This window comes from Coloeus monedula, assembly GCF_965178545.1.
Source record: "Coloeus monedula genome assembly, contig: HAP1_SCAFFOLD_130, whole genome shotgun sequence".
Lineage (NCBI taxonomy): Eukaryota > Metazoa > Chordata > Aves > Passeriformes > Corvidae > Coloeus > Coloeus monedula.
Genome location: NW_028120777.1, coordinates 94,849 through 110,656, shown reverse-complemented (window position 1 = coordinate 110,656; position 15,808 = coordinate 94,849).

The window sequence follows — 15,808 nt, the reverse complement described above, 5'->3', positions numbered from 1 at the left end:
AGACACGCTGGGGTGGTTTGGGGCCTCTTGGGGAGCCGTGGGAGGAGAATGAGGGATGGTGCTGGGCAGAGCGATCGGCCTGTGCTCGTGTCAGCGCAGCCGTGCAGGGCACTGGGATCTGGGTAAAACACCGGCTCTCCTGGTGTTCTGGGATGCAAGGTCTGTATTTATCCATACATATTTATCCATACATATTTATCCCTATATTTATCCATGGATTATCCATATATGTTTATCCATATACATTTATCCATATTTTTATCCACGTATTTACCCATGAATTTATCCCTATATTTACGCATGTATTTACCCAGGTATTTTATGAACACTCAAGTGCCATATCCATGTATTTTATGAGCACTTCCAGGGTTGGTGACTCCACCACTGCCCTGGGCAGCTGTTCCAGCGCTGGACAACCCTTCCCATGCTGGGCCAGGAGATGGATTCTGGAAATGCAGACTCTGAGGAGCTGGGGATTAAGGCAGCATTGGATTCCTTTATTCTCCCAGAAGGATAAAGGAGATTTATCCCAGACGAACCAGAGGTGATCACACTGAGGTCATTAGTGGGATTTCTTCCTTACTCCCACAAATACCCACTGGGGTGACAGAGTTCCCTACAAGGGCGGTGTTGGAAGGAGCTGCTGGAATGTTTTGCTGTTTATTGGGATCCACAGGATGTTTGGTGTCTCTCAGAGCTGTTCCAGGCTTTCCACAGACCCAAACGCTCCTCACACTTCTCCTCAGAGTAGAGAGGTTTCCCAGAGTGCTGGTTTTTAATTTCAGATGCTGGGATAACGACACGGCTTCAGGAGGCAGGAGACTCATTGTGCTGTGCCTCAGTCCAGGCAGGGACAACCCCCAGCTAATAAAAACCTCTTAAAAGCACAAAAAGTCCCATTAAACTGATATTATAAAGGCTGCAAATTGAAGCAGGCCTCAATCAGAAAGCAGCAGAATTTAATTCCCCCCCCTTGCCCATTTGCATGATGATCTCCTTCCTAATTGCCCATCTACGCTTTTCCCACAGAAGTGCTGTCCCGAGGTTGGAGATGGTTCCAGCTTTATGGAGCTTTGATCTTTATCTGCTTTTACTTTTTACAGGGCACAGAACCCGAAAGTGGCAGCTGCTTTCCTCTTGTTCCTCCTGTGGCAGTGAACTGCTCTTCCCGAGGACGGCTGCAGGAATTCTCAGGCAGCAGAATGTATGGAATGCCAGGCACGCTACAGAATTCCAGTGGGAGCAGCAGGAACTTCTGTTCTTTACTGGCAGGGCTGTGCCATGAAGGGGAGCTCGGAGATATTGGTCAGCTCAGGGAATGAGCCTGGCTCATGGTAAGGAAATTCACTGTGCAGTTACTTTGGGCTCTTTCTCTCCTTCTCCTTTTCCTTCTCCTTTTCCTTCTCCTTTTCCTTCTCCTTCTCCTTCTCCTTCTCCTTCTCCTTCTCCTTCTCCTTCTCCTTCTCCTTCTCCTTCTCCTTCTCCCTTTCTTCCCAACACCAGTTCCAGACCTCAGTATAATCCATGTTCCCACAGCCTGACCTTGCAGTTTTCCCAGTTTAGCAGCCCCAGCCACACTTGCAGCCTCTCTGTCTGGACTTTGTCTTGCTGAAATCTCCCTTTGTTGATCCTTTGCTGCCTCACCTTTTATCCAGCAATAACGTGCAGTGGGTGGAAGCTTCTCAGAATTCCCTCCCTGTTCCACTGGAAACATTCCCAAGTGGAAGCAGCTGCACTGCCCATCAGCACTTGCCTGCTTTTAGGGGTGGTTGAGGCATGAAGGATGCAACAAATGGAGTTGGCTCTAAGGGGATGAAATGCTCCCCCTGAGGCTGCTCAGAGAGCTGGAGCTGAGGAATCCGGGTGGGAATCACTGCAGGAAAAAGGAAGGAAAAGAGAGCAGAGGAACAGGGATGCAATTCCAACCTCTCCAAGGACTGGGATGGGCACATTCACCAACACCATTTAATCTAGACACGATTTCTTCTTTGCCTCTGGCTGCCAGGAGCAGGATGAGCAGTTTAATGAGTTTAAATAGTGAATAGTTTAATTAGCTGGAAGAGACTGGATCAATAGCTGCTTAAACAAACAACTGGATCCCTGTTTCCAAGCTTGGATGTAGTTTTGGAAGGTTCCTGGCAGTTTGGCAGGGATTAGTGATGCTGAGAATGTGCTTTTTTGTGGGTTTGGGGCTTTTACTCCTGTTCACGTGGCTGCTCTTTTTCTTGTTGAGTGGAAAACAGGAGGGAAAGAGCAACGATGGAAGGAATTCCACTCTTGCTGCTTGAAGGGATGGATCAGGAAGGGAACAGGCTGCAGGGAATTTGGAGTGCAAACTGAGATCTCTCCGATATTTTCGGCTCAGTCAGTCCATCAGTGCTTGGTGGCTGTTTAGGCCACGTGCAAGGTGAATGATGGTGCACATGGCAGAGCTGCTGGTGGCTCCTTCCCCTGCCCGGCTGTCAGTCACCCTGCAGGGTGCTGGAGCAGCGTGCCAGAGGCCGTGGATCCTATGGATCCCATGGATCCCAGGGGCGTGATCAGGAGCCTGGGCCTGCTGGCCACTCCTTGCTCTCTCTTACCCTGATTTTTCAGCTCTGCAGCGAATCCAGCTTGAGTTTTTCAACCCCCTAGAAACCCAGGGACCTTTCATGTCTGTTCTCAGATCTGGGATTTAAATCCAGCCCTTATCAAAGCACCCCGTGACCAGGCAGGCCCTGAATCCCAGCAGGGATCTGATAAAGAGGGACCTGACATCCTAAAGAAACCCTTTGAAATCCTGCTGGCATTGATTTGTATCCATAATGGAGCCCCGAGCTCTCTGCCAGGGAGAGATGAAGCTGCTCCTTTGCTTTATTATCCTCAGGCCCTTCCCAGCTTTGAGGGAAATTCAGTCCCTCTTCAAGCCCCAAAATCATGGAAAAGCTCCTTTGTATCCTCTCCACAGCCCCTACGTGGATTAATCAACTTTTTATTTGATATGGTGTCATTCTCCTTTTTTTTCCATGGCTAAAACTCCACGGTGAGCAATCAGAGCAGAAATAGGAAATGCAGGAGTCTTGGATTCCACAGTGGGATTAACTTCCCTTTTCTGCTCTCTTTCAGGACAGGAAAAACCACTGAACTCGCCCCATCTTTGGGACCAAGAGCTGTGGTGTTGGAGTAGGCAAAGCCAGCTAGGGCCCCCCTTGTCCTGCCCATGGTGTGGGTCAGGGACAGGCTCCTCTTCTCCTCTGTGCTGGGATGAACTGCCTAGGGAATGCTATTTCTGACAGCCCGGTCCTAGCCCCGGCTACTGGAAATGGGCGGAGGTGAAGAGGCAAGTGCCAGAGTTGCTTGGGGATGATGGAATTGTGGTGTTTGGCTGTGCCCAGAGGGGCAGGTTGGGCATTTCTGTGTGTCTGAGGACCGGTTTGGGTGCTGGGGAGCCCGGGGAGCCGAGCTCTCAGTGCATTCCCAGCTCACCCGGGGGTGGGAGCTGGTGCAGGGCTCTGGTCGGGCTCGGGGCAGGCCCTGGCCCCGGCACAGACACGCTGGGGTGGTTTGGGGATGCTTGGGGAGCCGTGGGAGGAAAATGAGGGATGGTGCTGGGCGGAGCGATCGGCCTGTGCTCGTGTCAGCGCAGCCGTGCAGGGCACTGGGATCTGGGTAAAGCACCGGCTCTCCTGGTGTTCAGGGATGCAAGGTCTGAGGGACCGGATTTACTTGGGGTTTTCCAGGACAGCAGGAAGAAGAGGAAATGTGGTGCCAGAGGTGCGTCCCATCAGGTTGCAGTTCCCTCTTTCCCATTTCCATTTCCTCCTCAGTGCGGGTGTCCCCTGCAGCCCATGAGCACGGGGCCGGTGACAACTCCCTGTCTGTAGAGGGATTCCTTATGGAACAAGGGCAGATGACACTTGTGTGAGGCTTACGACTGTTAGAATTAGACCGGGATGGGTTTAAGGAAAACTAGAATCGTGTGTTAATCTTACTGGTCAATGAACAAATGGAATCCACACTTCTATAAGAAAAAATAGAGTGTATGGAGCATATAGAAGAAGCTGTTTTTGCCTGCTGCTGCTGCTTGGCTGTATCATGTAACCCCATTCGAACTCTGCCTTCAAGACAGCTGTGAGACCGTGAAATAAAGAACTTAGCAGAACAGCAGCCTCCTCTGCTCTTTCACCCTGGTCCGAGAAGGAGGGGTACCCTGTCAAAGGCTCAACACTTGCCTTTCTGACTTTGTTTCTAAATTTCTACCTTTCTAATTTTGTTTGTTTCTAATTTTTTTGTTTGTTTGTTTCTAACTTTGTTTGTTTTCAACTTTCTCCCTTTAGAAATTTGTTTGTTTCTTGTATTTTACCTCTTTGTTTGTTTCTAAATTTCTGCCGTTGTAACTTTGTTTCTAACTTTCTACTTTTAAAATTTCATTTGTTTTTAACTTTTTACCATTCCTCCCAGCGAGGGCTGTGTGCAGAATACTAAAACCTGTTAAGTTCTTCACTTTTACGTCTATAGGCAAATGCTACTGATTTAGATGTAAATTCATTTTGAAATGTGCCAGCCCTCTCTCTCTAATCTGTCGCATACAGCAATATAAGAAGCTGGGAATAGAGATCCGCAGGTTTTGAGAATAACGAGCCTGCGTTTTTCTGTAGGAAGGAAAGCAGCAAGCGCCTGGCCGCAGGAGCCGAGACGCTCGGGCTGCAGGAGCTGCAGAGCGCCCGGAGCCGGCTTTTCCCTGTGCTCTGTGCCTGCCCCCGGGCTGAGCTGGGCGGCGCTGCTGCCGCCTGGTGGCGAGAGCGCGGCACTGCCGCCCCCGACACGGCGCCCCGGCGCTGCTGCCGCCCGGTGCCGGCTGAGCCGAGAGGGCGGCGGCCTCGGTGGCTGCCGAGCGTGGCAAGGAGCGGGAGCGAGCGGGGCCGGGTCTGTCAGCGGAGGGGAGGGGCGAAGGGCGGTTCGCAGCGCCAAGGGACACGGCCGTGCGTGAGCGGGGCCACAGCTATGGAAAGGAGCGGGCGCCGTGCGGGGCGGCGACCGCGGGGAATGACAGCGCGGGGGGCGGCCCGGCGGGGCCGGTTTTGCCGGGCAGCAGAGGCGCGGTCGCAGCGCGACCCGGGCGGGAGGCACCGGGCGGGCACGGTCGGAATCGAGCCGCCCGCGTGTCGCTCTCAAGGAGGCGGCTCGGAAAGGAAGGCGCAGTTCCGCGCTCTCGGGACGGCGTTAAGTGACGTTTTTATTAGAATATGACAGTCTTTATTTTATTTTATTATTTTATTATCTGCCAGGACCTTGCAGAGGGTGGTTTACACTTCCGCCACACTCAAGATGGCGGACGCACTAGGCCCCCTGCGAGAGGTGTCCCTGCCGATGCCTGCCGCCGGTCGCGGAGCCGTCGCCCGCCTCCGGCGCGGCTGACCCCGCCAGCCGTGTCCTCGCACCGGGAAGCACGGCGGAAAATCGCGCGGAAAGCGCGGGGCCGGCGTCGGAGTCCGGGCCGGATTCAGGCAGCCGACTAGACAGAAGCCCTTGTGAGGGGCGGCGGGGGCCCTAAGTGTACCACACTAAAGATGGCGGCTCGACCGGAAGTGGCTTCTGCCAGCACCCAAGATGGCGGCGAAGGGGCGGAAGTGTCGTCACTGCCACGCTAAAGATGGCGGTCGTGTGCACTGTTTTCTGACCTTCTCAATATGGCGGCAGGAAAGGCCCCCCCCCCCCCCCCCCCCCCAAGCTGCGTCTATTCGGCTGCCTGAACGCGACGCCGACGCCGACGCCAGCCCAGCGCTTGCACGCAATTTTCTGAGGCGTTTCCCGCTACGCGGACACCGACTGTGGGGTCAGCGGCGCCTGGGGCAGGCGGGAGCATTCAGGCAGTCGAATAGACGGAGCGGGGGGGCGAGGGGGGGGGGGTCCTTCCGGCCGCCATCTTGAGAAGGTCGAATAGCCACATCGGTGCGGTATCGGTGACTTCCGCCCTTCTTCGCCAGGAGCGGCGATGGCGGGGAGCCCGGGGAGCAGCGCTGCCGGGCCGGGGGCACCGGGGCGGGTGCTCCGGGCTCGGAGGTGAGCGGGGAACGGGGACAGCCCCGAGCGGACGGTGGGGGCCGCGGGGGATCGGTATTCCGGCACAGGGATGAGTGTTCCGGCACAGGGGTGGCTGTCCCGGCACAGGGATGCGTTCATGGACTGTCTAATAATGTTATTTAACGATCGTGCAAGGAGATCTGTATAAAAAAATCCTCCGTGGTCATCCTTCTCCCAGCCCCGCTGTGTTTTCAGGATCTTGGGGGAAGCGTTTGGGTCTGAACAAGGCTCTCGGGCACAGGGTGGGATTCTTGGGGTGCAGGGCCAGGATTTGGACTCGATGCTCCCTGTGGGTCCCTTGCAGCCCAGGAAATGCTGCGATCCTGTGCCTCTGAGGGTGAAATAAAGGGGAGCGGTGGCGTTTGTGCCCGCTGTGTTCACGGCCCCGCCGGCTCAGGGCGGGTTAAAGGCGCAGCTGCCCCGAGACAGCGGGACCGGCCGGGGCTGCTCGCTCCCGGTGCTGCCGCCCCGTGGGGAGAGCCCGGCACTGCAGCCCGCGCAGGCGCTGGACCACGGGATGGGCGTGGAACAGCAGCGCAGGGGATGCTGAGGCAGCCCAGGGAATGCTGCGGTCCCAGGGAAGGCTGAGGCGTCCCCTGCCCGGGGCACTCGGCAGCAAAGCCCTGATGTTGAGCAGAAAAAGGAAAGTTCTGGGTTAGTGGGAGGAGGTTTCTGGAATGGAGCTGGGACAGGTGCTGATCCACGCATGGAATCACGGGCTGGTTTGGCTTGGAAGGGACCACCAGGATCATTTACACTCTGTTTGTTGTCTGATTGCACAGCGAAGAACATCCAGAACTGCCGCCTCACCCTCACGGACAGCAGGAATGTCTTCCATAGCTCTTGTTTTGGAATGGGAATGGCTGTTGGGAGCTCTGGCAGGACCAGGTAAGAAGAGAAATGGGATCATTGTGGCTGCTGCTGGAGGTGGTTTTCTGCTTTCCGGCTGTTCTTCTCATTGATCCTTTCACAGCAGTGTTCCTGGGCACATTTGAGGGTAATTCCAGGAATCTGAAACCAGATAAAAACTGGTGGGGAAAAAATGTGAACGCGATCCATTTCTGGTAGTTCCAAGCTTCTCCCACAACACCGTTCCAGGGGAAAGCTGATAAAAGGGTAAAGATGCAGAGGAACAAGTGCTGTAAAGCCCCCTGGCGCTCTGAGAGAGCAAACCTTCCAGTACTCCCAGCAGATCTCTTGGAGAAAGTGTGGGATCGCAAGGTTTTCCAGGAAAGCAAAACAAGGGTGGAGATGAGGGAATGGGCTTCCAGTTCTTCCTTGAGCTGAAAGCCTGGGGGAATTGAGAGGGGCCACAAGAACTGTTTGTGTAGGCAAATGGGAGTTTGGGGGCTGAATCTGAGTTTCCCTCTGGGGCATTTTTGAGGGAAAAGCTGAGGTGCTGTTTAAGGGAGAGAATGCAGATTTTTGGGGTGGAAAAGGTTGAATCAATATTGTAGAGGAAGTAAAACGCTGGGGGTAAAAGTGGATGCAGTCTGGAGGGGACAGATTGAATATTTTGGAGGCAAAATGGGGAACTGAGTAGTGGAGAGATGGGGAACATTTTGGAGGCAACACTTGACAAACTCTCTGGGGTGGAGAACGACCACATTGAGGGAAAAATGAGGTGATGAGCAGTGGGCACGTAGGGAAGGTCGTGGGGGTAAATCTTGAGAAAAGCCCCGTGGTATTCAAGAAATCCTTGGAAGCAGGACTGAGGAATTCAGTGGTGGAAAAATAGGGGAATTTTGCGGGGGTAAAACTTTAAAAGATCTAAGAGTTGAGAGTGTGTGTTTTTAGGTAGAAAGGATGTCTTGTTGAAGTTGGGCGTCTGGATTGTGGCATTTATGGATCCAGAAAGTAGAAGATAAAGGAGACTCCCAAAGCCTCGGTAGCTGTGTTAAGAAATCCCTGCCAGGGAAGAAAGGTACCTAAACCTCCTAGAAGTAGGGACTAATTAGCATGGGAAGGGGAAAACCCACCCCCAGTGGGAGAGAGCACGCCGGGTAAGGGAAGAGAAGGATGCCCTTAAGAAGAAGCAGGGAAGGTGAATTTCTCGGCTTGCTGAAATGTATCCAAAAGTTTGGAATCTGGGTCTGTGTGGAGGCCGGGATTTTCTCGGCCATATGCAGAGCCCAGCACTAGGAATAAAGGAATTCCAGGCTTTACAACGCCAAAAATGCAGTACCAGAGAGTTCTGTTATCCCGAGGACTTGGGGGATATTTGGCAAAAATTTCCGGGGGCCCAGGCTGGACCGAGCTTTTAACGCTCCCCGGATTCACGGGATCGGGGATTCCAGCGTGCCCTGCATGGGTTTTTTCAGGGAAGTCCCAAATCCTTCGTGTGAGCACGAAGCAGAATCCCCTGGGAGCTGTGAAGGCAACAGGATATTTCTTGGGAATTTTGAAGGGTTGGGTGAGTCCTCAGTGTTAGGTTGGAATGAACGCAAATTGTCCGGGAGTTGCTGGTTTGGGGATGGCCGGGTCTGGGTTTGGATTTGTGGGCACCGAGTGTTCCTTGTGTCAGCTTTAGGTCTTCTGGATTGGTGGGAGTAGTCAGAGAAAAGAGAAGGCAATTGAAATGCGGAGCTCCATTCCCGGAGAAATGGTCAGGATGGGAGTGGGAAGGCTGTGGAGCTGCTGGGAGCTCCTGGAGAACGAAAGGATCTGAGGCCTGGAGGCAAAAGCTGTGGAACAAAGCCTGAAAAGGGTGTGGGGTGGGGCGGGAGGGGGAGGAGGGCACCGTGGTGGGGGGAAAGAGGGAAAGGATCCCTGCTCCGGGAATCCAGCAGGGACCAGGAGAGGATCGTTTTCCATCCACTGCTCTCAGTGGAATCCTAATAAGGACGGTGGAAGGGAAGTGATTCGTTTGTTCTTAGGTTTGGAATGAAAGGTGCTCTTGCAGAGGGGACTATTGACCTGTTAAAATTCTGTGGGATACAGGAAAAGAGGGAGGAAGCAAGCAGCTGGGGAATGAAGGGGTGGATTTTTTGGTGGATACAGGGAAAGACACGGGAAGGGGCTCTCAAGTAAAATACACCTCACGGGCAGCACCAGGAGAAGCCTCAAGTGCCCTTTTTTTCCAAGCTCTGACATTCCAGAGGAGTAAGCAGTGGTCAGCCCATCACTTTCTGTATTCCTTGGATGCCCAGTGCTTTGTTGGGAAGAGATAATATTTGGAAATGAACAAATCCGGGGATGTAATTTCCTGATAGTAAAGCCCCAGAGACCCTGGTTTTGATATCCTTCCAGCACCCAAACGCAGCAGAGGGAATCCTGGCGGAGCTGGAAAACGCTGTCGCTCCGTCGGTGGAATTCCTGGGAACTGGAAAGCAGCAGAAGCAGCAAGAACAGAGTTGGAAGCAGGCTCCAGCCGGGTAAGGCAGACACCAAATCCTTTGGAACTGGGCAGGGGTGGGAAGAATGAATTCTTACATTTGTAGCCTGGGGATTCCTGAGCAGGATCCCGGCAGGGAAGACTGCAGGGATCAGGCTGGGGCCTGATCGCAGCTGGGGGCAGCGAGCCTTGGAATTGGCTGAAGGGAAGAAAGAGGGATCCTTTGAGCACAAGGATCAGGTGTCAAATGCGGAGATGGCATCAGACAATTCCTCGGGAGGGTTTAGTTCCTGGGCCAAATCGATCTCCTGCCTTGTGAAGGAGCTCAGAGAGCTGGGAAGAGCCCAAGCAACGCAGGGAATGCACCGGCAGATAAAAGTGTCGGGGAGCGGTGGGGAAAAGCATCCGAACAGGGGGCCTCGTTTTGTACAGGGACGGTACAAAAAATTGTCCGAAAGAATAGGAATGGAATGGGATTTTACGTATTCCTCGGAGGCCACAATCCAGTGGGAAGGCTGAGAGAAAGAAACAAGGCCTAAAAAGGCAGATGAGCCAAATCTGCCCAAAGCCTCCAATGGCCACATTCCCTGGCATTGCTGAGGACTTCAGCCAAGCTCCAAGCAAAAGGTGAGCCCCTGATTTTGGTGCCAAGGGAAACTCCAAGTTAAGAATGATCCAAATATGAAGCGCTTCTCACAAAACTCAGCTTTGCAAACCTTTCTTTGGGCTAAAAAAGAAAAGATGGGAATGCCCTTGGCAGAAAAGCAGCTGTGAGGCACAGCAGGCTTCAAATGCCTGTCAGCAGGAGCTCCAGGAGAAACGGCTGCTGGCTCCGGGCATCCTGGGCTTTCCAGGCAGGTTTTGTACTGGATTGCAACGCAGTTTTCCTGCCTCTGGGGGGTGGCACCTGCATCCCGCTGGAAAGGGAAAATGTGGAGAGAGGGGCAAGCGGGAAGACGGTTGCTGATGTGTGTCCTTGGATTGCAGTTCCTCCCAGTGAGTCTGTGCTGCTGGAAGTTTGAAGGAGATCAGTCCTGGAGTACGTGTGGGTTCACCTGTGGGGTTTGGGAGCGACGCCGGACATGAAATTCCAGGGATGTTCCCTTTGCTGGAGTGAGAAGCAGTGGAAGCACTTTGCTGTCTGCTTCTTCATCGCCTTCGCCTCGGTCCCCTGGGGCTCCAGGTAATCCCCTCTCACCTTTGCTTTTCCAAGGGTCTCTAAATGAGGGCTTGAGCTTTGGTGTAGCTCCCTTTACAGGGAAGATCTGTTCCAGGAAAGGTCTCCTGGTCTGGACCAATGGCGTTGCAGGAAGAGCAGGAAACCCCGCAGCTCCTGTGGCTCCCTCATCCGATTTGCCTGCAGGCAGCAGCAAGGATCATTCCCAAGTGTCATGCCCTGGCTCCGTGACTCGGTGAGGTTGTGTTCCCCCAAAGGCCAGGGGCCGCTTTGTTTTGCAGCTCACGAAAGTCCAGCTCGGTGGTGCTGGGTTTGGTTTTTGTGTGTAATGAAGGCACTAAAAAATTCCCCTCCTTCACTGGCACAGCCCTGGAGTGGGAGCAGATTCCCCTTATCCCGCAGTTATCCCGCTCCTGCCCTGGATCCCTGCGGTGCCGTGTGTTCTCCAAGCTCACAGCACTGCTGGCTCTAAACAAGAAAAACAATCCCTGTTCCTTCTCTTCTCCGTCCTTGATGTTCCCAGGCCCTGCATCTCCCTGGCTATTCCCTGTGGGAGTCTTCATCTCCATCCCACCTTATCCCGATCAGGTAAGGGTCTGAGACGTGTTTAGCAGCAAATGCATTCCTGTGAAGAAAGCCAAGAGCAAAGAGCATCCAGATGCAGAGAAGTCTTTAGAAAAGCGTTCCAGACGTGCAAATGAGGGATGTGTCTTCCTGCATCTCCTGTTGTTTTTCTCTGTCACGTTTTGGAAGGGTTTCTCTCAGTGATTTCCTGCAGTCCAGGTGCGTCCCTTCTTTTGTCCAAATCCAGTGCCAGAGGATCGAACAACTGACGAGTGGGGCCTGGGATGAAAACGGTTCTCCTAAAATGAGGGAAACAATGCTAGAAGAGAAATGAGCATCCTTTTAATGCCTGGAATAAAAATGCTGGAAAAGGGCACTTTTTATTTGATATGGTGTCATTCTCCTTTTTTTTTCCATAGCTAAAACTCCACGGTGAGCAATCAGAGCAGAAATAGGAAATGCAGGAGTCTTGGATTCCACAGTGGGATTAACTTCCCTTTTCTGCTCTCTTTCAGGACAGGAAAAACCACTGAACTCGCCCCATCTTTGGGACCAAGAGCTTTGGTGCTGGAGTAGGCAAAGCCAGCTAGGGCCCCCCTTGTCCTGCCCATGGTGTGGGTCAGGGACAGGCTCCTCTTCTCCTCTGCGCTGGGATGAACTGCCTAGGGAATGCTATTACTGACAGCCCGGTCCCAGCCCCGGCTACTGGAAATGGGCAGAGATGAAGAGGCAAGTGCCAGAGTTGCTTGGGGATGATGGAATTGTGGTGTTTGGCTGTGCCCAGAGGGGCAGGTTGGGCATTTCTGTGTGTCTGAGGACCGGTTTGGGTGCTGGGGAGCCCGGGGAGCCGAGCTCTCAGTGCATTCCCAGCTCACCCGGGGGTGGGAGCTGGTGCAGGGCTGGGTGACAGCCTCTGGTCGGGCTTGGGGCAGGCCCTGGCCCCGGCACAGACACGCTGGGGTGGTTTGGGGCCTCTTGGGGAGCCGTGGGAGGAGAATGAGGGATGGTGCTGGGCAGAGCGATCGGCCTGTGCTCGTGTCAGCGCAGCCGTGCAGGGCACTGGGATCTGGGTAAAACACCGGCTCTCCTGGTGTTCTGGGATGCAAGGTCTGTATTTATCCATACATATTTATCCATACATATTTATCACTATATTTATCCATGGATTATCCATATATGTTTATCCATATACATTTATCCATATTTTTATCCACGTATTTACCCATGAATTTATCCCTATATTTACCCATGTATTTACCCAGGTATTTTATGAACACTCAAGTGCCATATCCATGTATTTTATGAGCACTTCCAGGGTTGGTGACTCCACCACTGCCCTGGGCAGCTGTTCCAGCGCTGGACAACCCTTCCCATGCTGGGCCAGGAGATGGATTCTGGAAATGCAGACTCTGAGGAGCTGGGGATTAAGGCAGCATTGGATTCCTTTATTCTCCCAGAAGGATAAAGGAGATTTATCCCAGACGAACCAGAGGTGATCACACTGAGGTCATTAGTGGGATTTCTTCCTTACTCCCACAAATACCCACTGGGGTGACAGAGTTCCCTACAAGGGCGGTGTTGGAAGGAGCTGCTGGAATGTTTTGCTGTTTATTGGGATCCACAGGATGTTTGGTGTCTCTCAGAGCTGTTCCAGGCTTTCCACAGACCCAAACGCTCCTCACACTTCTCCTCAGAGTAGAGAGGTTTCCCAGAGTGCTGGTTTTTAATTTCAGATGCTGGGATAACGACACGGCTTCAGGAGGCAGGAGACTCATTGTGCTGTGCCTCAGTCCAGGCAGGGACAACCCCCAGCTAATAAAAACCTCTTAAAAGCACAAAAAGTCCCATTAAACTGATATTATAAAGGCTGCAAATTGAAGCAGGCCTCAATCAGAAAGCAGCAGAATTTAATTCCCCCCCCTTGCCCATTTGCATGATGATCTCCTTCCTAATTGCCCATCTACGCTTTTCCCACAGAAGTGCTGTCCCGAGGTTGGAGATGGTTCCAGCTTTATGGAGCTTTGATCTTTATCTGCTTTTACTTTTTACAGGGCACAGAACCCGAAAGTGGCAGCTGCTTTCCTCTTGTTCCTCCTGTGGCAGTGAACTGCTCTTCCCGAGGACGGCTGCAGGAATTCTCAGGCAGCAGAACGTATGGAATGCCAGGCACGCTACAGAATTCCAGTGGGAGCAGCAGGAACTTCTGTTCTTTACTGGCAGGGCTGTGCCATGAAGGGGAGCTCGGAGATATTGGTCAGCTCAGGGAATGAGCCTGGCTCATGGTAAGGAAATTCACTGTGCAGTTACTTTGGGCTCTTTCTCTCCTTCTCCTTTTCCTTCTCCTTTTCCTTCTCCTTTTCCTTCTCCTTTTCCTTCTCCTTCTCCTTCTCCTTCTCCTTCTCCTTCTCCTTCTCCTTCTCCTTCTCCTTCTCCTTCTCCTTCTCCTTCTCCTTCTCCCTTTCTTCCCAACACCAGTTCCAGACCTCAGTATAATCCATGTTCCCACAGCCTGACCTTGCAGTTTTCCCAGTTTAGCAGCCCCAGCCACACTTGCAGCCTCTCTGTCTGGACTTTGTCTTGCTGAAATCTCCCTTTGTTGATCCTTTGCTGCCTCACCTTTTATCCAGCAATAACGTGCAGTGGGTGGAAGCTTCTCAGAATTCCCTCCCTGTTCCACTGGAAACATTCCCAAGTGGAAGCAGCTGCACTGCCCATCAGCACTTGCCTGCTTTTAGGGGTGGTTGAGGCATGAAGGATGCAACAAATGGAGTTGGCTCTAAGGGGATGAAATGCTCCCCCTGAGGCTGCTCAGAGAGCTGGAGCTGAGGAATCCGGGTGGGAATCACTGCAGGAAAAAGGAAGGAAAAGAGAGCAGAGGAACAGGGATGCAATTCCAACCTCTCCAAGGACTGGGATGGGCACATTCACCAACACCATTTAATCTAGACACGATTTCTTCTTTGCCTCTGGCTGCCAGGAGCAGGATGAGCAGTTTAATGAGTTTAAATAGTGAATAGTTTAATTAGCTGGAAGAGACTGGATCAATAGCTGCTTAAACAAACAACTGGATCCCTGTTTCCAAGCTTGGATGTAGTTTTGGAAGGTTCCTGGCAGTTTGGCAGGGATTAGTGATGCTGAGAATGTGCTTTTTTGTGGGTTTGGGGCTTTTACTCCTGTTCACGTGGCTGCTCTTTTTCTTGTTGAGTGGAAAACAGGAGGGAAAGAGCAACGATGGAAGGAATTCCACTCTTGCTGCTTGAAGGGATGGATCAGGAAGGGAACAGGCTGCAGGGAATTTGGAGTGCAAACTGAGATCTCTCCGATATTTTCGGCTCAGTCAGTCCATCAGTGCTTGGTGGCTGTTTAGGCCACGTGCAAGGTGAATGATGGTGCACATGGCAGAGCTGCTGGTGGCTCCTTCCCCTGCCCGGCTGTCAGTCACCCTGCAGGGTGCTGGAGCAGCATGCCAGAGGCCGTGGATCCTATGGATCCCATGGATCCCAGGGGCGTGATCAGGAGCCTGGGCCTGCTGGCCACTCCTTGCTCTCTCTTACCCTGATTTTTCAGCTCTGCAGCGAATCCAGCTTGAGTTTTTCAACCCCCTAGAAACCCAGGGACCTTTCATGTCTGTTCTCAGATCTGGGATTTAAATCCAGCCCTTATCAAAGCACCCCGTGACCAGGCAGGCCCTGAATCCCAGCAGGGATCTGATAAAGAGGGACCTGACATCCTAAAGAAACCCTTTGAAATCCTGCTGGCATTGATTTGTATCCATAATGGAGCCCCGAGCTCTCTGCCAGGGAGAGATGAAGCTGCTCCTTTGCTTTATTATCCTCAGGCCCTTCCCAGCTTTGAGGGAAATTCAGTCCCTCTTCAAGCCCCAAAATCATGGAAAAGCTCCTTTGTATCCTCTCCACAGCCCCTACGTGGATTAATCAACTTTTTATTTGATATGGTGTCATTCTCCTTTTTTTTCCATGGCTAAAACTCCACGGTGAGCAATCAGAGCAGAAATAGGAAATGCAGGAGTCTTGGATTCCACAGTGGGATTAACTTCCCTTTTCTGCTCTCTTTCAGGACAGGAAAAACCACTGAACTCGCCCCATCTTTGGGACCAAGAGCTGTGGTGTTGGAGTAGGCAAAGCCAGCTAGGGCCCCCCTTGTCCTGCCCATGGTGTGGGTCAGGGACAGGCTCCTCTTCTCCTCTGTGCTGGGATGAACTGCCTAGGGAATGCTATTTCTGACAGCCCGGTCCTAGCCCCGGCTACTGGAAATGGGCGGAGGTGAAGAGGCAAGTGCCAGAGTTGCTTGGGGATGATGGAATTGTGGTGTTTGGCTGTGCCCAGAGGGGCAGGTTGGGCATTTCTGTGTGTCTGAGGACCGGTTTGGGTGCTGGGGAGCCCGGGGAGCCGAGCTCTCAGTGCATTCCCAGCTCACCCGGGGGTGGGAGCTGGTGCAGGGCTCTGGTCGGGCTCGGGGCAGGCCCTGGCCCCGGCACAGACACGCTGGGGTGGTTTGGGGATGCTTGGGGAGCCGTGGGAGGAAAATGAGGGATGGTGCTGGGCGGAGCGATCGGCCTGTGCTCGTGTCAGCGCAGCCGTGCAGGGCACTGGGATCTGGGTAAAGCACCGGCTCTCCTGGTGTTCAGGGATGCAAGGTCTGAGGGACCG